Below are 25,189 nucleotides of genomic sequence, written 5' to 3'. Positions count from 1 at the left end.
AACGGACTATGGAGGCAGCGCCGATAAGGAGTTGCTGTTCAAAGCATCTTTAGCTATCGTAATGCACTGAGAATACTAAAAACATTTGGTACGGTTCTTAAAATAGTATACATTATGTAACATGCATAACACTTTTTCCTGTGGCACGTAAGTAAATGAAGGAAGGAGGCCCCGAACTAGGCGTGACACAGGGACCAAGCTCCAAGAATGACAGCTCTATGTAGATCATGCGCATGCGTCGTGCGCAGCTGATCCCTCCCAGCTTCCATAGACTCCGGTGACGCGGCGCTAACATGGCGGCAGCTCCAAGGGAGGAATAAACTTTTTGAGAAGGAGTTGTGCGTTGTCTAAAAGGCGAAATCCCTGATAAGCCTCGGATCCAGTGCCTGTTCCGTGCTTCCGACCTTGGCAGCCACAGGTAAGAGCCGAGAGAAAAGCGGGGATGAAACTAAGACGCGAATAGTCTGGGGGAACGTCAGACTGAGCTGTCGCGGTGTGGGGCTTTAATAAGGGGATGTCGAGGGAGATATTTTAATTGCAGATCATTTTGGACTGTACACCCGTTCCTTCATCCTCTATAAAAAATTAGATGCCCATTAGTCCGTGTACTGTTTTTGGTTTCGTTTTGGACTTCCAGGTACGCAGTATTCGCCTCACCTCTATCTAAAGTTGATGTGTGCGGCGCACCCACTCACGTAAACGTCTTACTCGACACACTGGAACTACCCAGCGTTTATGACTTCAGCCCGCCTCGCTGTGGGCTCCGCTTCACCAGAACCCGCCCAACTCTGATTGCTTTGGTAACATCAACATTGAACCCTCCACTTCCTGCTGCAAGTGCAGTGACAGCAGGATTGTGCCTCTCCACAGACATTCCGATTCTTTCGTGTCTCAGAAATTCGGACACTGATACTGGCATCAGTCACACAGGCGCCTAATGCATTTTGACCCAATCTTCAGGTAGTCAAAGTTACAGTTCTTTGTAGGATTGAGGCTTTCATGTTTCCCTATTAGGCGTTCCAGGTCAGTAGCATCGTCATTATACAATAATTTATAACCAATAAAAAACGATAACGTTGAAAGAGCGGTGTATTCCTAAGGTACTGGTAATCGATTGAAGCTTGTCTAGCTTTGGACATCTAAACCCCCCTTTTCTTTCATGCAAAGAGCACATTACTGAGCCCCAGCAATCTATAGTTATTGTATTTACACATAAGTGTTCTGCGTTTTCTTTTATCACTGATATATATTTTTTGCCTATTCTGTCTGTTTTGCAAATCGGTATAATCAGACCCCCCAGGATATAGCGGCATGGATTCGCAAATTTTGCGGCACAAAAATGGAAATTTTGCGGCACAAATATGGAAATTTAGCGGCAATTTTGCGGCATTTTATTTGGCCATATTTCCTACAACAAACACAGATATCTGAGCTTTTTTAGTTATTTAACAACATGAAGCTATGTATATTTGGTTTAATTACAATGTAGACACTTTGTTTCCCTCGAAAAGCATGTACAGATATTTGAGTATGCATATGTCATTGTAAAGGCATGCATAGTAAAGGCGTATGCGTGGTTAAGACTTGTGTGGTTCAGACCGGGTGGAATCAACATGAGTGGTAATTGCATGCGTGGTTCCGTCACACAACCACTGGTTAGCTTGTGCAGCAATGCAGTGAAATGAGAGTATAGAAGTGCCTGGAAACCATTTTTCGCCCATGCAGTGATTCAGTCTGACAGGAGGATAGAAATGTCCAGAGATGCTTTTTATCCACTGCAGAGATAGTCTGACAGGAGGATAGAAATGTCCAGAGATGCTTTTTATCCAGTGCAGTGATAGTCTGACTGGAGGATAGAAATGTCCAGAGATGCTCCTTATCCAGTGCAGTGATACAGTCAGGCAGGGGGGTAGAAATGTCCAGAGATGCTTTTTATCCACTGCAGTGATAGTCTGACAGGAGGATAGAAATATGTGAAGATGCTCTTTAGCTTCTCCAGTGATACAATCAGACTGAAGGTTAAAAATGACCGGAGGTGTTGTTTAGCCCATGCAGTAATGCAGTAAGATGGAAGGGATAGACAGGACCAGGGGGCTCTCTAGCCCGTGCACTGATATAACCAGACAGGCGGATAGAAATGCCCAGAGAGGCTCTTTCGCCCATGCAGTGAGATGGATGGAGAGAAGTCCCTGGAGATGCTGCTTATTGCGTATAGTGATACAGTGAGAAGGAAAAAAAGTGCCTGGAGAAGCTCATTATTCCATGCATTGATGCTGTGAGGTTGGTTAGTAATGTCCAGAGAGACTCTTTATGCCGTGCAGTGAAATAGTAAGAAATAAGAATAGAAATACCTCGAGAATCAATTTGCCACTTGCAGTGATTCAGTAAGAGAATGGAAATGCCTGTGGAACTTCTTTATCCTGAACAGCGAAATAGATTGGAAATGCCCTGGACTGTTATGTACCTGTACCTGTACCTTGATAGAGTGAGATGCAAAGATGGAAATGCCTGTGGAGCTCTTTATGTTGTGCAGGGATAGAGTGAGATAAGATTTACTAAAACCACCCTGGGGTATTCTGAAACCTCTGCAGTGATACGTTCTGATGGCGGATAGAAATGCCCGGATATGCGTATGCCCATATCTCGTGCAGCAATGCCTTGAGGTGGGGGGGAGGTTTCCCTTTATTATTTGTATTCTTTTCAGCCATACAGTGAGAGAACTGAAATACTCTTTATCCCGTGCAGTGATTCAGTGAGAGTTTGAGAGAATACAAATGCCTGGAGCTGCTCTTTATTGTTTGCAGTGATGCAGTGAGCTGGAGAGGCTCTGTATTCCGTGCAGTGGTCCATGAGATGCAAGGATAGAGATGCGTTGATAAATGCTTTGCATCCCGACAAGTGAATGCAGTGAGGCACAAGAACAGACATGCCTTAAGACGCGTTTTATCCCGTGAGCAGTGATGTTCTAAGGCTGTGTGGTCCGTGCAGTGAGACTCGAGGATGGACGTGCCCCGAGAGGATCTGTATGCTGCGCAGTGAGACGCAAAGGTACCCCTACCTTGAAATGCTCTGTTTCCCGTGCAGTAAGATCTAGCAATGAAGAAGAGGGAAGCATATAAATTTCAGAACTTATGACCGCGTAAGCAATGAGAAACTCTAAGAAGATCTTAAATCTGCTCTTTATTTTCAATAAAAAATTACTGAAATAAAAAAAAAACTACTGCATAGCATCAGCAATGAAAATGCACTGGGACCCAACTATACCAAACAGGACGTGAGAGACCATAATGCCTGCAAATGAGTCTCATGTTCCATAATGCCTCCTCGCCCCAAAAAACAGGATAGATTTTTCATGGGTGGACTTAAACAGAACCATGTGCCTCCTTCAGCATGAACTGATCATACTGTGCTGAGAAGGCCCTGCACGAACAGAGGTAAACCACAATAACAAATGCTGGGCTGGAGCACTGCTGTCTCACTCAGGCCTCAGTCCCAGCATGCATTGCTTTTCACAAGCAGGTGCAATCTAGTGCTTCCTCAATAAAGTTTTTGAGGTGGGGAGGTGGCGAAAGTTTGAGCACAACTTATCCCACAGTAAGAGAGACTGCTAACACATCATGCAAACGTATGTACATCAGTCCCAACCTCTTTCCTGTAAAGCTTATCTAAGACAGATCGAATTGTTAATTTTATGGAAATGTGCCACATAAATTGTCAGAAAAGTGTTTCTAACAGAAATGCCAATGTGGAAATGTTTGCACTTCTTGCGAAGATGTAAGGTTTTCAAGAGACCTACACAAAGCCTCCGAAAAATCCCTTTATAACTTCGCACAAAGCTACTTGGAACATTAGTATTACGCATCACCGCCTGAAGCGTTCACCTCCTGCACATAACTTCTGCCCCCACCTGTCCCATCACCCACACATTCAATATATTAATGGGCCTGAATACCAGCTCAAGCGCGAGTTAAACCCACAAGACCATTGCACTTCTGTTTGTTTTGAACAGCTCAGAGAGGCCTGCTGTGGAGGCTAAAAGATGACACACTGCTTGCAATATTAATATATATATATTAATATATAGAACACAAACATCTGTTCTGTACCGTTTATCTTTAAACCTGCGGTGAAAGGCCGGGAGATGAGCCTAGCAGTGGATGCCAGGAGGAACCAGCTAATCAATCGAGCCTCCGATGAAATCTCAAATTAGAGCTCGGCTCTACAGTGTGGCGCCTATTTTTTAAACGTGCCGGTTGCTTCGCAATGAATGTTTATAATGAGGCGGATTTGTAAACAAACACTCAATAATACTGCAATTACAGGACAGCAGTGAGCCTGCAAGCTGGAGCGCAGAGGAACACTTTCCTTTTCTCGCTCGCCTTTCAGAAATAGTCTAATGGAGGAAGCAGGCAGCTCTCACGGTTGTACAGCGCCGTTCACGTGGTGACGTAGGCGCTTACAGCCAATAAAAATGCTTGATTGTTTTTGACATGCCGGGAGACCTTTTTTTGCGGCCGGTTTGGTAAATATCGCGGCCATCGCGCTTACAAGCAAATTTCGCGATTTTTTCATGAATCGCGAAATCGCGAAATGCTGGAGGGTCTGTATAATGACGTTAATGGGAGTTGAAAGCCAAGAGGTTGACAGTGACATTTATGTTTACTAGAATTTGTGAAAATGAAAGCATTGTTACTTGTTCATTTACAATAACACAGGAGTAATATGCTGCTGAAAAAAAATAAGTAACAACATCCTAGAACAAGCATTTGCAATGGAATAGGTCTCGCATTTGTCAGAGTTTGAACCAGGCCTCGAAAAATCATAAAACTGTTACTAAACCTTCAGGTCTAGTTACTTAAGTAATCCACTCGACCTATTTGTAATGTTCTTGACCCATAAACTGGGTCTAGTTACTTAAATAATCCACTCAACCTATTTGTAATGCTCTTGACCCATAAACTGGTTTCAAATGATGTGAATGTTGGCAACTATTTTTATTCATTTGAGACGCCATTGTTTTCATTATCACATATAAGAGCACCTTCAAATGTGCGAGTTCAGCATCTCTGCTGAACAAAAAACCTTTTTGTTTTGTTTAATGGACTACATTTTTGTCCATATATAATACAAATCTAGCCACAGGATACACATGACCCCTTACTTGCCTCTTAGTTCATTAACAGCATTGTCATCAGGGCGGGTGCTGGAATGTTTATTAAATCATGTTTAAAAAGAAACCCTTTTAATAAATACATAATTGAAGTATGAAGTGGTAGCACACTGTCCTTTGTTATTCAGAGCATTTTACATTGAAATGGCCACAAACTTTCCCACTGACATGTAGTTGTACTGATAGAACAATATAGTGCACAAACAATAATGTTTGGAAATAGAGTTTCTGCAAATTTGTGTCATTTGTATATCACCTAATATAGTTTTCAGTTTTTTTTCCTCCTATTTAACTCTGCATCACACTTCTTAATTCCCAAAAAATGTGCTTTCATAATTCCTTACATATTTTGAAATATTTGTAATACTAATTAACAGGCTATTTAAAAGTTATCTGTTAGTGAAAAATAATGGACATCTTCAGACAGCTCAGTTGATTAAAAACCTCTAACTAGTAATAGAGAGAAAAATAAACGTAATTTTGCAAGCAGCAGTTAGTAAAAAGACAAACTGATATTTGACCTCTTTCCTTGAACAGTCAGCAAATGTGTGAAGATAAAAACGGATTTAATGGCATCTTTATTGCTCATTCACTCTCTGAATTAACAAAACCCCTTCTCCTTTCCAGCCTAAATTCACTCGCCAGATGGGACTAGTAGGTGCTAAAAATAGCTCAAACTTATAACATTTTACTCGCAATGACTATTCCTTTTATTTATGTGATTTGAAAACCTGCAAGCGATGCGTAAACACGCACTTTGTACTTATAGTCGTTGCTTTAGAGAAGCAAGGCTGGCAGTAAATTTGCCTCTTTTAGTGGAAGCCTTGACTCTTCTAAGCAGTGACTATAAGTACAACGTGCAGGTTTACGCACTGCTTGCAGATTTACAAAACGCATAAATATAAGGCATTGTCATTTCCAATGCCAATAGCTCAGACGCAAGCAAATGCTAGACCTATTGCATTGTAAATACTTGTTCAGCTCTGAGATTCAGGCAGCATCAGCCATAGGAAGACGGTTACAATGACGCCAGGCCATGCATTTCAAAAGCAGGAGGCGGCAGCTGTAACCAAAACAGACCTTGGTATTTGAATGCACAGCAAATGTGTCAAGATAAGACCAAGATTTACAGCCCTGTTTACAGCCGAGCTCTGTAAACCACAAGCACTGGTCTCAACTGCCCCAGCTTAAAGAAATAAATAGTGCTCACACGCTCTGAGTAACATCGCATGTAACAGGGGCAGTCCTTGAAAATGGGTGGAGCTTTTAAATCCAAAATCCTGAACACAGCATGTCTCGCAGAGACAGCGCAAGCGCTGACTAAGCGAGATTTAAAAAGCAAACACTCATAGGGAATGCAAGATTAAGTAAACCATGTGAAAAGTGGTTACCTTAACGCGTTTACACTCATTATTCAGAAATCAATTAGTATTTTTGCCTGAAAAGTTAGGGCAATGGCTGCTGGGCCCAAAAGGGGCCAATTTCAATGTTCATTGCTTATATCCTTACAAAACGTAAGTAATATCAATCGGGGAATTCAATCAGTCAGGGAATTACTCACCCTTGAGGGTCTCAAGGTGCTGGGGGGAGGGGGGGCGGTGGGAGGGAGCAGTTCCGTTCAGTCTAAAAACCAGGTCTTGAGCTCCTTCCTTAACATGTTCAGGGAGGGGCTGCGTCTGATGTTGATGGGGAGCTCGTTCCAGGTCTTGGCTGCGATGTAGGAGAAGACTCTTCCCCCTGTTCGGGCTCTACGAATGTGCAGTCTTTTGGCGAGGGCAAGGTTGGTGGATCGGAGGTTTTGTTTGGGTATGTGGAAGGTGATTCTCTTTTTAAGGTATTGAGGTCCTGTGTTGTGGAGACATTTGTAGGCAAGGGTGAGTATCTTGAATGTGACTTTCTTCTCGACGGGGAGCCAGTGGAGGTTCCGTAGGATTTGGCTGATGTGCTTGTGTCGGGGGATGCAGAGGACAAGTCTGGCTACGGTGCTCTGCATGGTCTGGAGCTTGCGGAGTAGCGACTTGTTGATGCTAGCATAGTGGGCGTGTCCATAGTCCAATCTGCTGGTTATGAGAGCATAGGTGACTGTCTTCCTTGACTCCGGGGGGGGGGGGATACATTTGAAGGTCTTTCGGAGGATGCGGAGGGTGTTGAAGCAGCTGGACGTGACGGCGTTGACCTGCTTGTTCATAGAGAGGGAGGTGTCCAGTATGATGCCAGGTTTCTGGTGTGATTCGTAAGGGTCGTGGGGCTGCCGAGAGCGGTGGCCCACCAGGTGTTGTTACATGCTGATGGGGTGGTTTCGAGTACGAGGACTTCTGTCTTCTCCGAGTTGAGCTTTAATCAGATGTTGCTCATCCAAGATGCCACGTCCTGCATTTCTTCCTGAGTCTGGTGGTGGTGGGGTCCTTGGTGAGGGAGAGGATGAGCTGGGTGCCATTGGCGTTGAATACTATGCTGAGAATGTGTTGTCTGACGATGGCGGCGAGGGGGGCCATGTAGATGTTGAGGAGGGTAGGGTGAGTGACGATCTCTGGGGTACTGCGCAGTTGATTACCGTGGGTTGGGAGCAGAAGGGTGGCAGTCAGATTCTTTGAAGTTCTGCCTGTGAGGAATGAGCAGATCCAGTCGAGGGTGGTTCCTTGTATGCCGGCAGCGTGCAGTCTGGCGGCGAGTGTGCAGTATGAGACAGTATCAACAACAAATAGAACAGGGAGTCTAAAATCAGCAATGTCGCCTACTGACTCCACCTGCTCTAAACAGTGAGTCAGAGGGGAAGCCATACAAAAGCGAGAAAGAGAAACAAAGGAAGCAAAGAGCTAAAAAGGAGTAATCAACAGTGAGATCCTGGAGCAAATAATTGGATTCCCATCAATTTATCGCTGTGATCAGTCTTATCATTTGGTCATTCACCCATGTGGATGGTATGTCTCTTGATCATAGAGACTATCTTCCATCCAGAGGAAATTCGCTCAATTGGATCAAACCAAAATCACAAGAAGAGAAAGAACCGATAGTGCGTTTCTAAATTACAGACCACAAGGGAATTTCGTGCAGTGCAAACCTGAAAAATGTGGTGATCGGAATAGGGTAATGAGGAGAAAAACAAAGAAATTTTTATTTTAAATGTCACCTCACCCCTTAGTCTAAAAACAGAACAGTGCAAGGGGCAGTTTCAACAAATAACTGCAATAAATAAGGCCAACATGTTTCAACCAATAGGGAAGCAATGCCCTCAGCTTTCTTCAGGGCCTCTGTTCTCAAACTTTGCTACTGCAAAACAATGTGTACAAAAAATAACTATAGTGAAAAAACTAGCATTATCTGAGGTTGGAACAAATACAACCTACTTGTACCGATCCGCCGCTTCAAGGGATGCACATGGCATCTAGGAAAAACATATCAAACATTACTCCTGTTTAGTTCTCTTAACTTATTGCTTCTCAAAACAATGAAAATTATAATAAAATCTTTATTTCTCACCCGTCTTGACCGGGGACTGGACCTCACCTCACCTGGACCTAGCTCAGGATATAGAGGCCCGCTCTGGAAAGTAAAACAAAGGGAAACCATAGAATCGAGAAATTGGTCTAATCACTGTCAGTTCTTATCTTCCTCATTCTCTAGAACCCCTCCTCTTGTTAATCCTTCCCAACTTAACCCTTTCAAAATAGCCCAAAAATTAGCGTCCCGCAACCCCCTCTTCACAACATCTTTGCTCACATCACTACACAGACATACCCCAAGGTACCACTAGGCTCTCAAATTGCCCAAATGTGCCCCAAGGTGCCACTGGACTCTTAACTAGCCCAAGTGTTCTCATCTGGATCATATACTGAGATCTTACATAGGTAGGCACTTCAATGACTCAGTAAAACCATCCTCACCCTCACTTGCTGGGTACAACAATGGAATTTATGGGGGCGCCCTTTGCAGTTTTACGCCCCTAAAAGAAACTATGACTTTAAAATCTTTACAGCAGAGACTTATGTCGTTTTTAAATCGTTTTTAAAAACATAAGTCAGAATTCACAAACAGTTTTGGGAGTGTCTCCTACAGTCCACAACCCTCGAGGAGACTACTAACTCTGTATAGCATAGCCTTATGTGGCATTTCCAGCATAAGCCGCAATCACCGCACCCCTACCTGTCCGTCGTTGCCTCGGACATGTACTGAGTCAAGGGGGAGGCAACGACCTACACAGGCAGGGTGATTTCATTGGCCCGTTTCCATCTGCCTCCAATCATCTGAGATGTTGCACTCCGATCACGTCATGATCGGGGGTGCGCTCTCTGCCTTTTGCCTGTTCTCACTCCCTTTGATTAGGCTACTGACTGCCATATACATGATAGAATGAAAGATTAAAAGTAAAGTTGGAAGGGGTACCTTTATTTGTCTCGCTGTTCTGTAACCAAAGTCCGCTCAAGCTCGCGCGGCCTCTCCCGCGATAACAAGCGGAACTCCAAAATGACGTCACAAAAATGACGTTTGTAGTTCTAAAACCCGGGACAGCCCCCATTTGGTCCGCTATATCGTAAAGCCGCGAATTTGAATTGCCGTCCACCTTGGGATATATTATATGTGGCTCCAAAGGTCATCATAGCCATCATGCGTGCTCTACTCGCCCACATACGTATTTTTATGTCTTGATATTTCGTTATGTATAATTTCTTCTTTGTGTTTATCTTTCGTGAAAGGATGATATATCGGATACTATAAATCCTAGCTCCTATCTGTCTCATTCATCCCGCAGTTTGATCATTGCTCATTAATTTTTATTATCTGATCTTCTAGGTAAAGTTCACTACAACGGTTTGCAATTACCACAAAGTGGGGGATTTTATATATATCTGCAAGCTGCCTCACGCCCGTGACGTCTGCAATATATACCCAGCGTTGTAGTAATTTGTGAGTGTATTCAAGTCTGCAAGACAGAAATAGAGAATAATATTTATGCCTTTTCTTGTTTATCTCATTTATAACTTAATATACCCATTACTTATTGGTTGTGTATTGTTACAGGAATTCATGAGAAGTGTATCACTACCTCCAGAAAAAGATGTGCCTGTAACTATCAATTTAAACTCTCTTTGTGGCCTTTCACTGAGAATTCATGGTCGCATACCTAATATTCAGTGTCTACAAACTGGTCCACGGTATATTGTCATTAAGGCCATGTGTGTCACTATGGAGCCGAAATACCCATTTCTGCTCCCTCATGAACAAGTATTTTGAGATGTCACTGATATGTGAAGGTATGAATGGTTTTTCTAGCACCGTCCACTGGAAATCTTGTTCTCCATGATTCTTTTTGACTAAATGCTTAGTGTGTCTTGTCATCGTCTTTTTACATCTGAAAGAGCTTTTATGTTCAAGCATCAGTGTTCTCACTTTTCGTGTGGTCATGCCGACATATCTGGTCTGACATGGGCAGGTCAATAGATAAATCAGTTGGGCACTATTACAGTTCGTAAAATTTGCCTGGACGCAGGGTCGATCAGTGCCTATGTCTATTGTCGTTGAGTGCTTAGTCTGGAGGCAAATGGAGCAACCACCACATGGGTGGTGTCCCACAACTGCTGGTAAATCCCACAGTGTTCCTACAAGTCTCTTAGGTGTAGATTTAGGACGTGCCTGTACCAAACGGTCCAGTATGCTGCCTGATCTATTAAAGGCAAACAATGGGGAAGCAGTTTTATCACTACAGCAGTTCAAGATACGCCAGTGTCGGCGGACAACCTTCTGTATATTATTTGCCCTCGTACTGAAAGTGCTCACGAAGGTCAAGCGATCCAGGGGGGGGTTCCGCACAGGAGGTTCCAACAGGGCTTCACGATGATTATTCTTCGCCCGTTTGAGTGAACACTTGATCAATTTGTGTGGATAGTGCCTCGATAATAGTTGTTTCGACAGGCCCTTAGCATGAACCTGAAAGGTATTGTCTGATGAGCAGTTTCTCCGTACTCGCAGGAATTGCCCATAGGGCAACTTATCCCTTAGGGCCTTGGGATGTTGACTCTCGTACTGTAATAGTGAGTTGCGTGCCATCGGCTTGCGGTACAATTCACTCTCTAGCCCCGAAGGAGTGGCATAGATGGATAAGTCCAGGAAATGTAATCTTTCTTTGTTAATCTCTACCGTGAATCTCTAATATTGGTTCCTGGTGTTCAGCCATTGATGGAACTGTAGAATGGACTTGCGGTCTCCTCGCCACACTACCAACACGTCATCTATATAACTCTTCCACCATCGAATTGAGGTGAAAAACGGATTGGCAGGTGTCAACACATGTTGTTGCTCAAAGGAATGTATGTAGAGATAAGCCAGGCTTGGTGCAAAGACACTTCCCATGCTGGTCCCCGAGATCTGCAAGTAGATCGTCTCTTCAAATCTAAAGAAGTTATCTTTCCATGGCCAGCCTGGCAAGTACCATAATGAAATGGACCGGAGTGATGGTATCCAGATCGGCTTCCCCCAGGATGGACGTGATGGTCTCTAAAGTCTCATCCTGGGGAATTGAGGTATATAGAGACTCCACATCAAAGGAGACTAAAAAGTCTCTCTCTGTGTCGTATTCAATCTCCGGTATCACGCGTAATACATCCTTCGTATCTTGTAGATACGTCGCCATTTTCTGCACTATGGGCCTCAAAAAGTGGTCCACAAAGGTGGCTAAGGGTTCCAAAACGGAGCCATGGCCTGAAATAATTGGCCTCCCCAGTGATGGTCTTTGGGGTTTGTGCACCTTGGGCAGGATGTAAAAATACGCCATGGTAGGATGTTTTGTCTGCAGAAACTGTGCCTCCCGGGCCGTAATCCAACCCTCACTGAGGGCTTCTTCTACCATGACACTGATGTGCTTGCTCAGTTTCTCTGTTAGGTCCTCTGTCAATGGCTGGTACGCTCTCCTATCACTTAATTGATGGAGGCACTCTGCCCTGTAATCGGTAGTATCTAGGATCATGATAGAACCGCCCTTGTCGGCTTGCTTAATCATGATTGTCAGGTTTTGTGATAAAGTGCGTAGGGCTTGATGTTCCCGCCCAGATAGGTTCTTATATGTACTCTGGTGAGTGTCCCATAGCTTTGCGATATCCTATTTAACTGCCTTCTCAAAGGTCAGTACCTGAGATGGTACGGTATGTGCCGGTGGATAGAACGTGGACCGTTTCTTGAGGCCAGTGTTCTCATCCACTTGGTCAGGTTCCACATCCTGTTTCTCCTTGAAGAAATAATGGAGTCTCAGCTTACGAAAGAATTGGGCCAATTCACATTGAAATAAGAACGGATGTCCATCATATGTAGTCACAAAACCCAAACCCCTATTCAGGACAGTTTACTCATCTTTAGTTGTGACCTTTGTACTCCGATTTACTACAAGGTCGGATTCCTGGAGCTCCCTGCTTGTGGCGGGTTTCTCCTGGTATGGCTCCGAGACCCTGTATGTGGACCTGTCGACTCGTCCCAATGAACCTGCATTTGTTGGTTTCTTCTTTTGCCTCTCGACCTCTGAGGGCCAAACCCTAAAAAAGGCTGGTTGTTCTATTCAGTTTGGAATCCTGAAAAAGGTGCCATGGGGGGCTGGAATGGATGAGGTGAATATCCCCAAGGAGTTGGTGGCCACCATTGTTGAAAATGTGATGTGGGGTATCCACTGTAGTTGTTAAATCTGTTGAACCTCCCCCGCCCTCTAAATTGTTGTTTCGGTGTACCTGAAGTCTGAGTCACTACCACCCTCTTCTGAGCTGGAGCCTGAGTAGGTAGACCCATATCTCTTCCCTTTGTTCTTAAATTCCGGTGGAGAGTAGGTCTCACTTGTATAAGGATAGACTTGTTCATGTTTGAACTTGGCTAGGTCTTTTTTGAATTTCTCTATCTTAGTTTGTAAGATGGAGTCCTTAAATTCTTTATTGTTTTTATTAGACTCTTCTTGTTGTTTTCTAAAGAGGGTCGCCATAATAGTAGTTTTAATTTGGGATTCCAATAGTTGTATTTCAATTCAAATGGGGCTGTGCTAATGATCAAAATTAGGGACCAATCTTTAAGAAAAGCCTTATCCTGCTGGAACAACAAACGAGGGGCATTGGTTACTATCAAACCTGGTGGGGCACAGCTGGCCCGTAGATATTCTGCCAGTGTCAAAAGCTGCTGACAAGTAGAGTAGGATCAGGGCTGCGGTGTGGCCTTGGTCGAGGAGGACGCGGATTTCATCTGTGGCGGCGAGTAGGGTGGTCACGGTACTGTGGTTGCTGCAGAATCTGAGGAGGGCACGGATGTCATCTGTGGAGGCGAGTAGGGCGGTCATGGTGCTGTGGTTGCTGCAGAATCTGTATTGTGAGGGGTCGAGGTTGGAGTTGTCTTCGATGAAGTTTGTGAGCTGTGCGATGACGGTCTTCTCCGCGACTTTTCCAGTGAAGAGGAGGAGACAGATAGGCCAGTAGTTTTTGAGGTCGTGGGATCTGCTGTGGGTTTCTTAAGCAGAGGACGGACTTCTGCATGTTTCCAGTCGTTGGGGAAGGTGCCTGTCATAAAGGTGGTGTTGATGGTGCGTCGTAATTCCGGTGCAATGTTAGTTGAAGCGGCTCTGTGGTAGATGTGTGGTGGGCTGGCGTCCATGGGGGCCCTTGAGTGGAAGCCTTTCATGGTGGAGGCGGTCTCTTCGGTGGTGACTGATGTCCAGGAGGCGATGGTGGGCTGGCTGGTGTTGCTGGGAGGCAGGGTGGTTGCGGAGTCAGGTGTTAGGTTGTTGAAATTGTCATAGAGTTTCTTAATTTTCAGGTGGAAGTATGATCCGAGCCTGTCACAGAGGTCCTGGGAGGGGGTGATGTCTGCTGTTTCGCAGGGGATTTTGTGAATTGCTGGATGACGATGAAGAGCTCCTTGGAGTTGCTGGCATTGGTGAGGATTTTGTTGTGGATGAAGGTTCTTATGGTGGTTCTGATGTGTTGGTGGTATTAGGTCAAGGCGTCTTTGTAGGTGGTGTGGCTTTCAGGCTTTTTATCGTTTCACCAGTTCTTCTCAAGGCGTCTGCAGGTGTGTCTCGCTTCCTGGAGGTTGTCGATGAACCAGGTGGCTCTTCTGTTGCGCTGTTTGTCAGAGTTGCGTAGCAGGGCGACCTTGTCTGCACCGCTGGAAATCCAAGTGTGGAGTTCCTTGGCTGCTAGGTTGGCGTCAGTTGTGGCGGTGGAGGTTCGCGGTTGAGGGCGGAGTTGAGCTGCTCCTCGGTGACCCTGTTCCAGTTTCTTTGCGGCGGGTGTGGAGTAGGCTTGGGTGGCTTAGGTTTGTTGACAAAGAAGTGTACGCAGTGGTGGTCCGTCCATGGGTGTTACGTGGTGTGGCTGAAGTGGGTTCTGTTTCCTTCTGCGAAGATGGGGTAGAGGATTTGTCCTGCTTTGTGGGTGAGCGTGGTGACACGTTTTTTCAGTCCGATGTTGTCTAGGAGAGTGGAGGAGTTGTGGTCGCTTGGGTTGTCGAGGGGGAAGTTCAGGTCTCCGATGAGTATGTAGTCCATTGAGGCGCTGGCGTATGGTTTAAGAAGACCACATCCCTGAACACAGAGCAGCAGTACACATTTTGCAAATTAAAATAAGGATAAGGATGACATTTTGCACTTCATGCATCATCCAGGTATTGCAGTACCTCCAGGAATGGCGTACTTCCCCACCTGGGGAAAGCAATGTTGTTAAAAAAGGATGAGAAAATGAAAGTAGCCCTACGCTGGCCGACTTTGTAAAGTGGCGCTAATGTGTTTGGGTGTGAATAAAACCAATCTGGCCAATCTACGACCACTCTGGCTAGCTTTTATTTATTTTTCGTTTTGAAAACTTTTTTTTCCATCTCTGTCTCAAGGCTTCTCTTTGCAATAGAAAAATGTCAGAAAAAGACAACATTTCTAGCAAAAGTGTCTCTTTTCTTTTTCTGTTCAATTGCACAGGGGAACGAATGAAGGAAAGAGAGGGTAGGAGGCGTTTCTTGAAATTGCGTTTTTCATTCAGTGAGTGAGGAGGAGTGTGACAAAGACTGAAAGAGAGGGAAGAGGAAGAAAGAGAGGGGAGCAGCTGACAGCGGCAGAGCAGGAGAAGTGGACACTGCCCTATTTTCTCTGGACAAGAAGGAAAAGGCAGAGTCCCTGAAGTCCGCAAATGACTCGCTGTAGGCAGCCATCCGCCACCAGACATGTTTCTGGACCCCGGAGTAGAGAGCCCTTGCTCCCTGAGACCAGAAACAATGCACATTCTGAGCAGAGGTGTCACTCCTTCTCCCCCAGGATGGGCCAGTGCCTGAAGAGGGATGCTTTAAGGCCTGTCGCCTTTGTAATGTGATCCTCAGCCATTGCTGCAAGCATCAGATGGCAGCTCCTGGTTTACACCCCCACTTTGGGGGAGCAAAAATGAGAAAAATAGGTGTGACCACATCTACCAACTTTTGAAAACCACGAGATGACTGCTGCCTTCTAAAAAGACTCCAATCTCCTGTTGACAGCGGATCTGTCCAAGAAGAAACAAGCTCCAAGGACCCCATTATCCAGTCTCCTGGCCACTCTGCACCCGATGCCCACGGCCAGAGTCTGAGTGTCTCACCTATTCAGGGCAGTCTTCCAGCAATCCTAACCTCACGTCCGGCGTTGGCTGACCTCCCCTGATCTCCCCAGCGGCGCCTACAGTGTGAATCCAGAGGATGCCCCTGACCGTCTCTGGTAAGGAGACACTGATGTCGAAAGGCCCTCCTGCACCCAGAGCCCCTCGGCCTTGGTGAGCTGAACCAATGGTGCCCCTACAGCCCCCTACATCTCTACTTAACTTGGCTGCCGTTGATCTCCCTCCTGCGATCTCTGGTGCCAAGATTTCAGCCTGTTTGCCAAAATAAAAATCTCCATAAAAAAGCATCGAGCTCCCGATGCTGATTTTGCACCCTGCACACAGCTACCACTGTGCTGCTTGTGGTGTATGTTTGGTGCTGCTTTGTGGTCCCCCGTGTTAGTGCTATCCCCCAAAGGCTGGCCCCTGCAACCGATTTACCTACCTGCAATCAGTGTGACCACAGGCATCTTCAGTCTCCATTGCAAACCATTGGGCAGAACTCTGATTTTGATCTCTGCACCTGGCTGCCCCTGTACCGCTGATGGCGCAGTTTTGATACTCACCTGACCCATGCCCCTAGCTGACTCTTGGGTCCGAAGACTGTGACTGTAAATGCATTACTTACCTGTTTAACCGAAATATTGTTTTCACATTAGGATAACATTGAACTGTGCTGAAAAGTTTTTAAGTTTTGTTTTTTCAAAGTGAAAACAATTTTTAATTAAAAACATACTTACCTTTTTGTGAAGATCTTGGTCTTACAATAAAGTACAAACAAAGTATAATTTTCTAAAATTGGTCTCTAACTACTGCCCATTATTGGTCACTGTTGAGCAATACATGTTTTACACTCCTCTGTGTTAGGCCTAAGGCTGCTCGCCACACTACCTCTAATTGAGTACTTTCTGTTTTACATTGAGCCCTGAACACTTTTGGGGAACCCCTGGATTCTGTGCACAGTTTTTACCACCTAGTGGCAATATCCTATATATGGCCAGTTTCCTACAGACAAATTCAACATATTTCCCTGGGGCCAGCCTGGATGCAGCAAATTAATAGTTGCCGGGTTCAAAATCCAGCTAGACCACCCTCATTTCCTGCATTTTTAAAGCTCCAGCTGGGTGATAGCAGACATGCCTTTTCCGTTCCTAAGAATGTGGGCAGAAAAGGCAAGTCTGCTCGCACTTGGATCTCGCTTACTGGGAGCAGCTTTCTGTTTCCCTGCCCGCTCTCATGTGGGCCGGGAAACACCTATTATTCCTGCTAGGTGGGAGCAAGCACAAACAGTTGCTCCCACCAGGTGGTCAGAATGCAAGCTCCCGCAGAATGCAACAGGTCTGTGCCTCGGAAGGGCACCGGGACACCACAACTTAGAAGAAACACAGGTCTCGGGCAATGGGGTCCCTGGGGGCCAAGTAAGGCTCAGGACAAGGGGCCACGTGCCTCCTCTCCTATAAATATTAATTTATGTTTAAAGAAAACAACCCAGGACTTCACTGAAGAAAACAAAGGTTAAAGTAAAGTTAAAGTGAGGTAAAAATGTCAGTGACTCGTAACTTTTTAACTCATGCCCTAAAGTAACTGTAACTCGCACCCTCATGCACCTCCCCCCCCCCCCACCCCACCCCCGCCACCCCACCTCCACACACTTTTTCTAAAAATAAAAAAAGGTCTTTGGAGGATAGGGTCCCTGGAGTCTGAAGTTGCTTGGGGAAGGGGGGCTGCATTTATGGGTGGATGCAGGCAGCCTACCCCACAGGTGTGAGCAGCATGGGGTTTGATGGGTGCAGTGGCCCTGCGCGAGGGGGGTTGGCTTAACATATGGTAATAAAATATTACTTTATGTTTAAAAAAAAAACAACCCAGGAATTCACTGAAGAAAACAAAGGTTAAAGTGAGGTAAAAATGTCAGTGACTTGTAACTTTTTAACTAATGCCCTAAAGTAACTGTAACTCGCGCCCTCGCCATACGTTGCTAATTACCCCACATATTACATCAGTCATGAAGTCTTCTGTGACATCAGTGATAATATTACTACAACCGTTGCAATTAAATGATTGATGAGAAAACTGTGCATGGCGGGGTGATACAGTTACGTTAGGGAACACATTATAGTTGTATTAGGGCACGAGTAATAGTTATCTTAGGGCATGAACTTTAGTTACTTGAGATAACTATAACTGGTGAATTGGTTTTGTGCTTTTAAAATGTTACATTGTCACTGAAATCTTCACCTAACTGTAAAGTTATTTAACCCCCCTATTTTTTCACTGAATTGCTAGTTTTTATATTTTTATGGATGGAATGCTTGAATGGCTGAGATTATTTCAAGCATTACATCCATCAATGTTTTGTATACTTCTTCAGTTGCACTAAGTGGGACAGGTATTCCCAGACGTGGGTGTTATGCACACTGTGCCACTGGAACCAAGCTGTACCGGGCTGATGCTACAGCGAAGACTGGTCCTGGGATGCTAGTATTCCAGTTCAGGGAGGACCTGGCTTGACAGTTGGGGCTGGACCGTTCCTATTGGAACAGGTTCAAGACTGAGTTGCCTGCAGCTGGGTCCAAACTGAGGTGGAATGGTGTGCAAAATAACAATGGATTGGAATGCGGCCTAGGTGATTACCAGTGGCTGAGATTAATTCAAGCATTCCATCCATCACTCTTTTGTACACATACTAGTTAGAAAATCAGCAGTCACATTATTTGCTCTAGGTACATACTGAACCTCATAACTAAAATCCTATATGAGCATAGACAACCTGGCTATTCGCTTCGAAGGCTCTAAATATCCCGTCAGTAGTTCATAATTTGTTTGATGGTTTCTGATCACGTCTCAAAGTAAATTTCCTTCCCTACAAAAAATGTCTGTAAAAGTTCCAACGCGCACACACAGGCTAAAGTTTCACTTTCTATGACTGAGTGCCTTTCTTCTGTGGATGATAACTAATGAGATGCAAAGGCAATAACTTCTCTTTCCTGATCAACAACTTGAGTGAGAACACTACCTAAACCTTTACTACTGCAATCTGTAGTTACAACCACAGTTGCTGTGGGATCAAATCCTTGTAATTTGAGAGATTTACTAACGGCACACTTAATTTCGTAAAAATAATTTTTACACTCACTAGACAAAACAAAGTCAGTTTTTTACTTTAATAAAGCTCGCATAACATATCTTTTCTCTGAGAAGTAGTCCACAAATTTCTAATAGAACTCAGTCTGACCCAAATATGACCTGAAATCATCCTTGGATTGTGGCAGTAGTGCATTAACATTGCTTCCAAAAGTTTCTTGTTGGGTTAATCCCCCTGTCATGAATCTCATGACCGGAGTATGCTACTTTCTTTTCTGCAATCCTGCATTCAGAAATTCTAGCAGTTAAACCCTTTCCTTTTAAAATGTGCCAAACATTTTTAACCCCTCATTATGTTCTTTCTTGTCCATCCAAAAATTAAAATATCACCTTGGAAGAACACTGCCCCTGGTACATCACCAAATAGTTCTGTCCTTAGTCTTTTGGAACACCGCAACTGCGGAAGCAAGCCCAAACTATATATGATTATGGAACTGAAAACAGCCAAATGGAGTACACAATGCTTGATGAATGTAAGGAATCCTGGTGATATGCAGAAGATGGGTCATTTGGCATACTTGTATCGATAGCGGAAATTGATCAACAACAATATTGTCATTTAAGCATATAAAATCTGCACACAAACTACTTTTACCGTTGTTCGTCTAGGTACGATAATTGGTGAAATGCATTCAGATGGTTCATTTGGCTCACTAATAACAGCCTGTTTTTCTTCAACTCTAGCTTGACTTCCTCCCTCACATATTCGGTGTCTTATGTATTTTGGGTACAGCAGAAGTGTTAACTCTAAACTGATGTGTGAAGCCTTTAAGCTTTACAACTTTACTAGTACACACTTCTTGAAATTCCTTCATACTCCAGTTTTTAGGGTCTTCACCACCACGAGCAAGTATCCTTATTCTGGGCTGTTAGGACCCCAGACAGTTTTTAATGCTCTTCAGTCCTCCAACCCAACACAGATGGACCATCCACTGCCACATACATCTTGCATGTGACTTGTCTGTTTTTGAAATTGAAAACCAGAAGCCCGCATCTAGAAAAAATGGTACTCGACAGTTAGCTAATTTTATTGAGGGTCATGACATTTTACATGATACGCAGTCCGGTTTTCGGACTGGCTTTAGTACTGAAACCACACTTTTGGAAGTGGCAGAGTCAGTAAGAATGACTGTGGATGCTGGAGAATCAGTTATACTGGTGCTTTTGGACCTATCTGCAGCGTTCGACATGGTGGACCACTTAATCCTGGTACAGAGACTCCAAGCAGCAGGAATTGGAGGTGTGGTACTCACCGGGCTGAAGTCATGTCTTAAAAATCGCACGCAGAAGGTCGCCCTTCAACTCTACCAGTCAGAAACCAAACAACTATGGTGTGGGGTACCACAGGGGTCGGCCTTGAGCCCGCTTCTTTTTAACATTTATCTGGCCCCTCTGTTCGTGCTCATAGCGAACTGGGGTGTGAAGGCGATACCATACACCGACGACACTCGGCTGGTGTTTTCTTTTAAGGACCAGTCTGTGGACTTCTTCACTAGGTTTAAGGGATGCCTGAGAGACATCGCCCAGTGGATGAATAATAATAAACTTAAATTTAATGCAGAGAAGACTGAAGTGTTGTTCTTTGGCAAGGTTCTTCCGCCAGCAGCCAGCATCTGGGGGCCGGCAGAAATGGGCCTGCCATCTATGAAATGGGAAGTAGATCTCTCTTTCACAGCTCAAATTTGGCAAGCGATGGCCTCATGCTTCAGTAAAATAAGAAGCCTGAGGAAATCTTTACATCTACTGCCGGAGGACAGTCGCAGAGTCGTTGTCCATGCTACAGTGACATTTAGGCTGGACTATGCTTACTGCCTGTACCTAGGTCTGCCTGCCTATCTCGTCAGGAGACTGCAAATGGTACAGAATGCAGCTGCGAGATTGATTAGACGAGTGCCGTTTCGACATCACATCTCTCCGGTGGCGACAAGGATTGAGTTTAAGGCCTTAACTCTGGCCTTTCGGGCAATACATGGCAAATGTCCTAGTTAACTTAAACATCGGCTATGCCGCTACCAACAAGACTGCTCCCTGAGGTTTAACTCTCAGAACCTGCTTTGCACATATCGTTTCGCTGAAGCTCGCGTATGAGGATGATCCTTTACAGTGATGGCGGCTAAGCTTTGGAACTCTTTGACGAATAATATCCGCCTAATCCAATCGGAGCCGATATCAGAAAGTCCCTTAAGACCTCGCTCTTTAGCACAGATTCGATCTCTTTGCCTTTTGTCGCATGTATCCTACCGCCATAGCGCCAAGACCCCTCTGTTTGAGGTTGCTGTTGGGCTTTATAAATGTCTGTATTATTATTATTATTATTATTATTATTATTATTATTATTATTATTATTATTATTATTATTTCCCCAACATGTCGGTTTTACCTCCTGCAAAACATTCTGAGTGAAGGTCTGTAGGTTCTAAATGAGAACCAATAATTTGATCAAATTATTCACCCAAACAGAACAATCAATAATAGTAAATGAGGATCCAGAATCTGCCACTTTAATTTCAAAACCACCAAAAGTAACACAAAGACTTGCTATGATCATTGCCATTAATGTTCAAACCTACTAAGATATCTTCTTTGATCTCGTTCTCTAATGAATCTGACATACTATTAGCCACCCATATGAAAAATTCCTTCTTTGGTTTTTTTTCTGCAAACTTTCAGACTGGCAAAAGTTGCCACGTTCTAAGCAACTAACCGTTTTAGCTGTTCTCCTGTCCAATCTTGCTAAATGTGTGTTGCTTTCACATTGATAGCACATAAAGTTTACTACCCCCTGTCCATTATTGATCTCTTTGTGAAACTCTTTCCTATTATTTTCGCATTCACTACACTATTGCTTTCGTGGTTATTCCCTTTTTTATCCATGTTAACAGATAAATCCGGTTCATGAGGCATGGTAGCATTTGCACATCTTTCTGATAGCTCTGCTTTTTTTTTATTACTAAGTCAATATTATCTTTCAAACGTGAATTCCTCTTCAATCCACAACCTTTGTCGTGTAATTTCCACCCTACGGGAAGAACTGTACGTTTGTGGGCAATATAACCATTGGAATGGTGCCAGACCGATTCTATGCACCCCCTCAGGATATTTTGTCCTATAGGCCAGCTAGCTCACAATGCCACCGTGAGTGCCCCATAACCTAGGCAGGCAACAAATGGTTCTGGCGACCACTGAACATGACAACCTAGCTCCCTCAGGGATTGTGGAAACAGATCTGGAACCCTTTTGCCCAGTCACTCGTGCTCTCGCACTCTCAGAGAAATATACATTGTATATACAGTAGGACATTTTCAATGTTTATTGAATTAACATGATTCTTGTATAGAATGGTGGGGGTGGTGGTTTTAGAAATCTCGCCAATGACATCAAAGCCCTAACTAAACTCAGAAATTTTTATTTATTTATAATTAAAAGCATCTGTGGATGGAAAATAGAACAACATTTGCACAATGCTTGTCAAGGTCTTGTACATGGTGTTGAAGGAGTCGTGAAAATAGTCTTGCATAGTGGACTCTGTAATTAAAGCAGTTTCAAAGAAACAAATCCAGCATTGTTACACACGCAAATGTGTGTAAAAAGTTATTGGGTAAAAGGGAAGGCAACTTAAGAAACGTAGGGGTAAGAGTGTAAGTACATGTTCCTCCCTGTTAGAACTGGGGGTCTCTAGTTGGCAGAGGTAGGTACCACTGTCCAAATAGGGACCCTTGCTTCTAGTCGGGGTAAGGAGGAAACCCTCTGAGATAACCCCTGCTCACCCCCTGGGTAGCTTGGCACGAGCAGTCTAGGCTTATCAAAGGCAATGTGTAAAGTATTTGTGCCAACACTCACAGTAAAACAGTGACAACACCACAAACTGACTCCACAACTGTTTTGAAAAATAAAGGTATTTAAAACCACTCAGACTCTGGGAGCCACCCAACCCCTGTCACTCACAAACCAGACAGTCAATTCACAAACAGGCCAAGGCACACAGAAAGGTCAGACAAGAGAACAGCAACTTTCTTAAAGTGCTGTTCTCAAACACAGGATTAAAAACAACCTTTCCTAAAATATGTGTTATTAAATTCTGAGTTCAGGGATTCCAGACTTTTATGTCCAATCTTGCTCCTATAGGAGGATAAGCTGGTAGCCACTGTAGCCAGCATTCCCCATGATAGCCTATGGGGCAAGATAAACTTACAATAGTGAAAAACTAAAATGGCTGTAATTCACTACCAGAGCATGTCACCTGCGCCAGTACATGCTCTACCTTTCACATACACTGTACCCTGCCCAAGGGGGTACCTTGGGCCTTCCATAGGGGTGACCAATGTGTACAGATAGGGAAGGGTTAGGCCTGGCCAGTGGGGACACTGACCAGGAGGACATGGCAGTTCGCAGACTGCACACAGGCACTGCGGTGGCAGGCCTGAGACACCATTTTAGGGCTACTCATGTGGGTGGCACAGTCAGTGCTGCAGGTCCACTAGTAGCATTTATCACCAGCCCTGGCACACTCAGTGCACTTTACTAGGGACTTCTTGGTGACACAAATATGCCAATCGTGGATAACCAATCGTAATAACAATTTACACAGGAATGCATCTAAACCAGCAAAAAAACGAAACCTAGCACAGCGTCAAAAGATTCAGGAGGTAGATGCCAGGTCTAACACTCCCTTTCAACTGGACTGTTTTAGCCAATAGGATGATTCCTTTTTTTGACACAGCACAGTAGTCCAAGTTGGTTTGAGTAAAGGTACTTATTTTATTTGCATACACCGCATTATGAATATATTTTACTCTTTTTTTAGCTTATTTTGTGGAAAGTATTTGAGAAAGGGAACAGCTGTTCCCGGTTGAAAGGGAGGAACATACTCCTACACCCTTAGCCCCACTTGTTAATACGATACTAGAAAGGTCCTGACCCTCAAGCGAAGTTTCTCCAGCAGCTCAGGAATTCATATCTAGAACCAGGATCTCTGGACCGTTCATTTCCCATTGAACATAAGAAACGTGTTCATGGTGAAAAATGGCATAGTTTCTACGTGGACCTAACTAAGACACATGACACCTTTCTTGTATTCCTTTATTTTTAGAATTCATAACTATTTGGTCGCAAATACGTTCATCATATAAATTGCATGCTACTGCTAATTTCTTAAGGAAAGATACATAGAAGCCAATTACGATGTTGGTGGGACTGACACCGACATGCTGTCGGTCTCGCGGACATCTTTAGCCGCGGTCAGACCACCACATTACGATGCGATCAGTTGTACCGTGTTGCCCCAGGGGCCGAGCAACAGCTTCCGACGGGCTTATGGAGCCGGTCAGAAAGTCAGTCAGATCCTATTCCCAATAATGTAGGCAGTGCCTTCTCAGGCACCACTGTGGTAATTGCTATCCACCTTTTCGCCAGGCATTGCACATTGGTTCTTCGGATGTGAAAAGGCTGGCAGAAAGCCATTTTGAGGCCCAAAATAGGGCCCCTTTCCCCTCCAGCCCTCCCCTATGAGCCCTGAGGGGCACATCTGATGCACCCTAAACATCCTTGCTTCATTTGACAGGCAGTGCATGGTGATGTCACAGGGTGCAGGGATGTTTAAAAACATGCCTTTTGGCATTGGGGCTTGTTCTGCGTCCCTTTTCCGGGCTGCAGCACAAGCCTCAATGCTAAGAGGCATTTTTCCGACTGCCTCCACAGTGGTCGCATACTATTTTGGGGGACGGGACCGCCGAATATCTGCTGGTATCGTTCCCGCAATGATGACGGTCGAACGCTCGTCTGACCACCATCATTGTCAGCCCCATAGTCTTAAACACTTTCACGCAGTTCCTGTTTCCTCTGAAAGAACGCAAGTCTCTTAACAACAGCAACACATACAGTAGGAGTGAGATTTTCTTCCAAATCCAAAAAGGCATGTTTCAATACATCAATATATCCACTTCTGGCAATTTTGTGCATTTGACCATCAATACGAAGAGCTTCCGGACCCAAACAGTACATAAGGATACGTTTTTTTCAGGTGAGTACACTATTATCCTCTACAGTGGCAATATAGTTAATAAAATACTCCTTATAATCTATCTGCTTGCTTCACCAGAAATAGGCAAAAACTCCCTGGAGTCCTCAAAATATTTTTAACAGGAGTGGAAGTAGTGATCGTGAAGTAAAATGAAAATTGGTGTTACAAATTAAATCTTACCTTCAAATGTCTAAATAAAGTGAAAACACCCCCCTCAACCATGTTTTACTTGCAGAGATTGGTAAAAATTCTAGAGACTCCGAAGTGCAAGACAAGAAAATG

The 25,189-nt window shown here is 44.3% G+C and overlaps 1 protein-coding gene across 1 annotated transcript in view; it reads left to right on the top strand.

The window, feature by feature from the left end:
- Positions 1-247: 247 nt before the first annotated feature.
- Positions 248-25,189, top strand: part of TMEM168 (transmembrane protein 168) — a 184,290-nt gene continuing 159,348 nt past the window's right edge. Inside the window, exon 1 of the mRNA XM_078674392.1 lies at positions 248-418. The gene's annotated coding sequence lies outside the window, so the exon portion shown is untranslated. The remainder of the gene's footprint in view (positions 419-25,189) is intronic.

This window comes from Lissotriton helveticus, chromosome 1_1 (genome assembly GCF_964261635.1).
Source record: "Lissotriton helveticus chromosome 1_1, aLisHel1.1, whole genome shotgun sequence".
NCBI lineage: Eukaryota > Metazoa > Chordata > Amphibia > Caudata > Salamandridae > Lissotriton > Lissotriton helveticus.
This window is presented reverse-complemented; position numbering and strand designations above follow the sequence as displayed.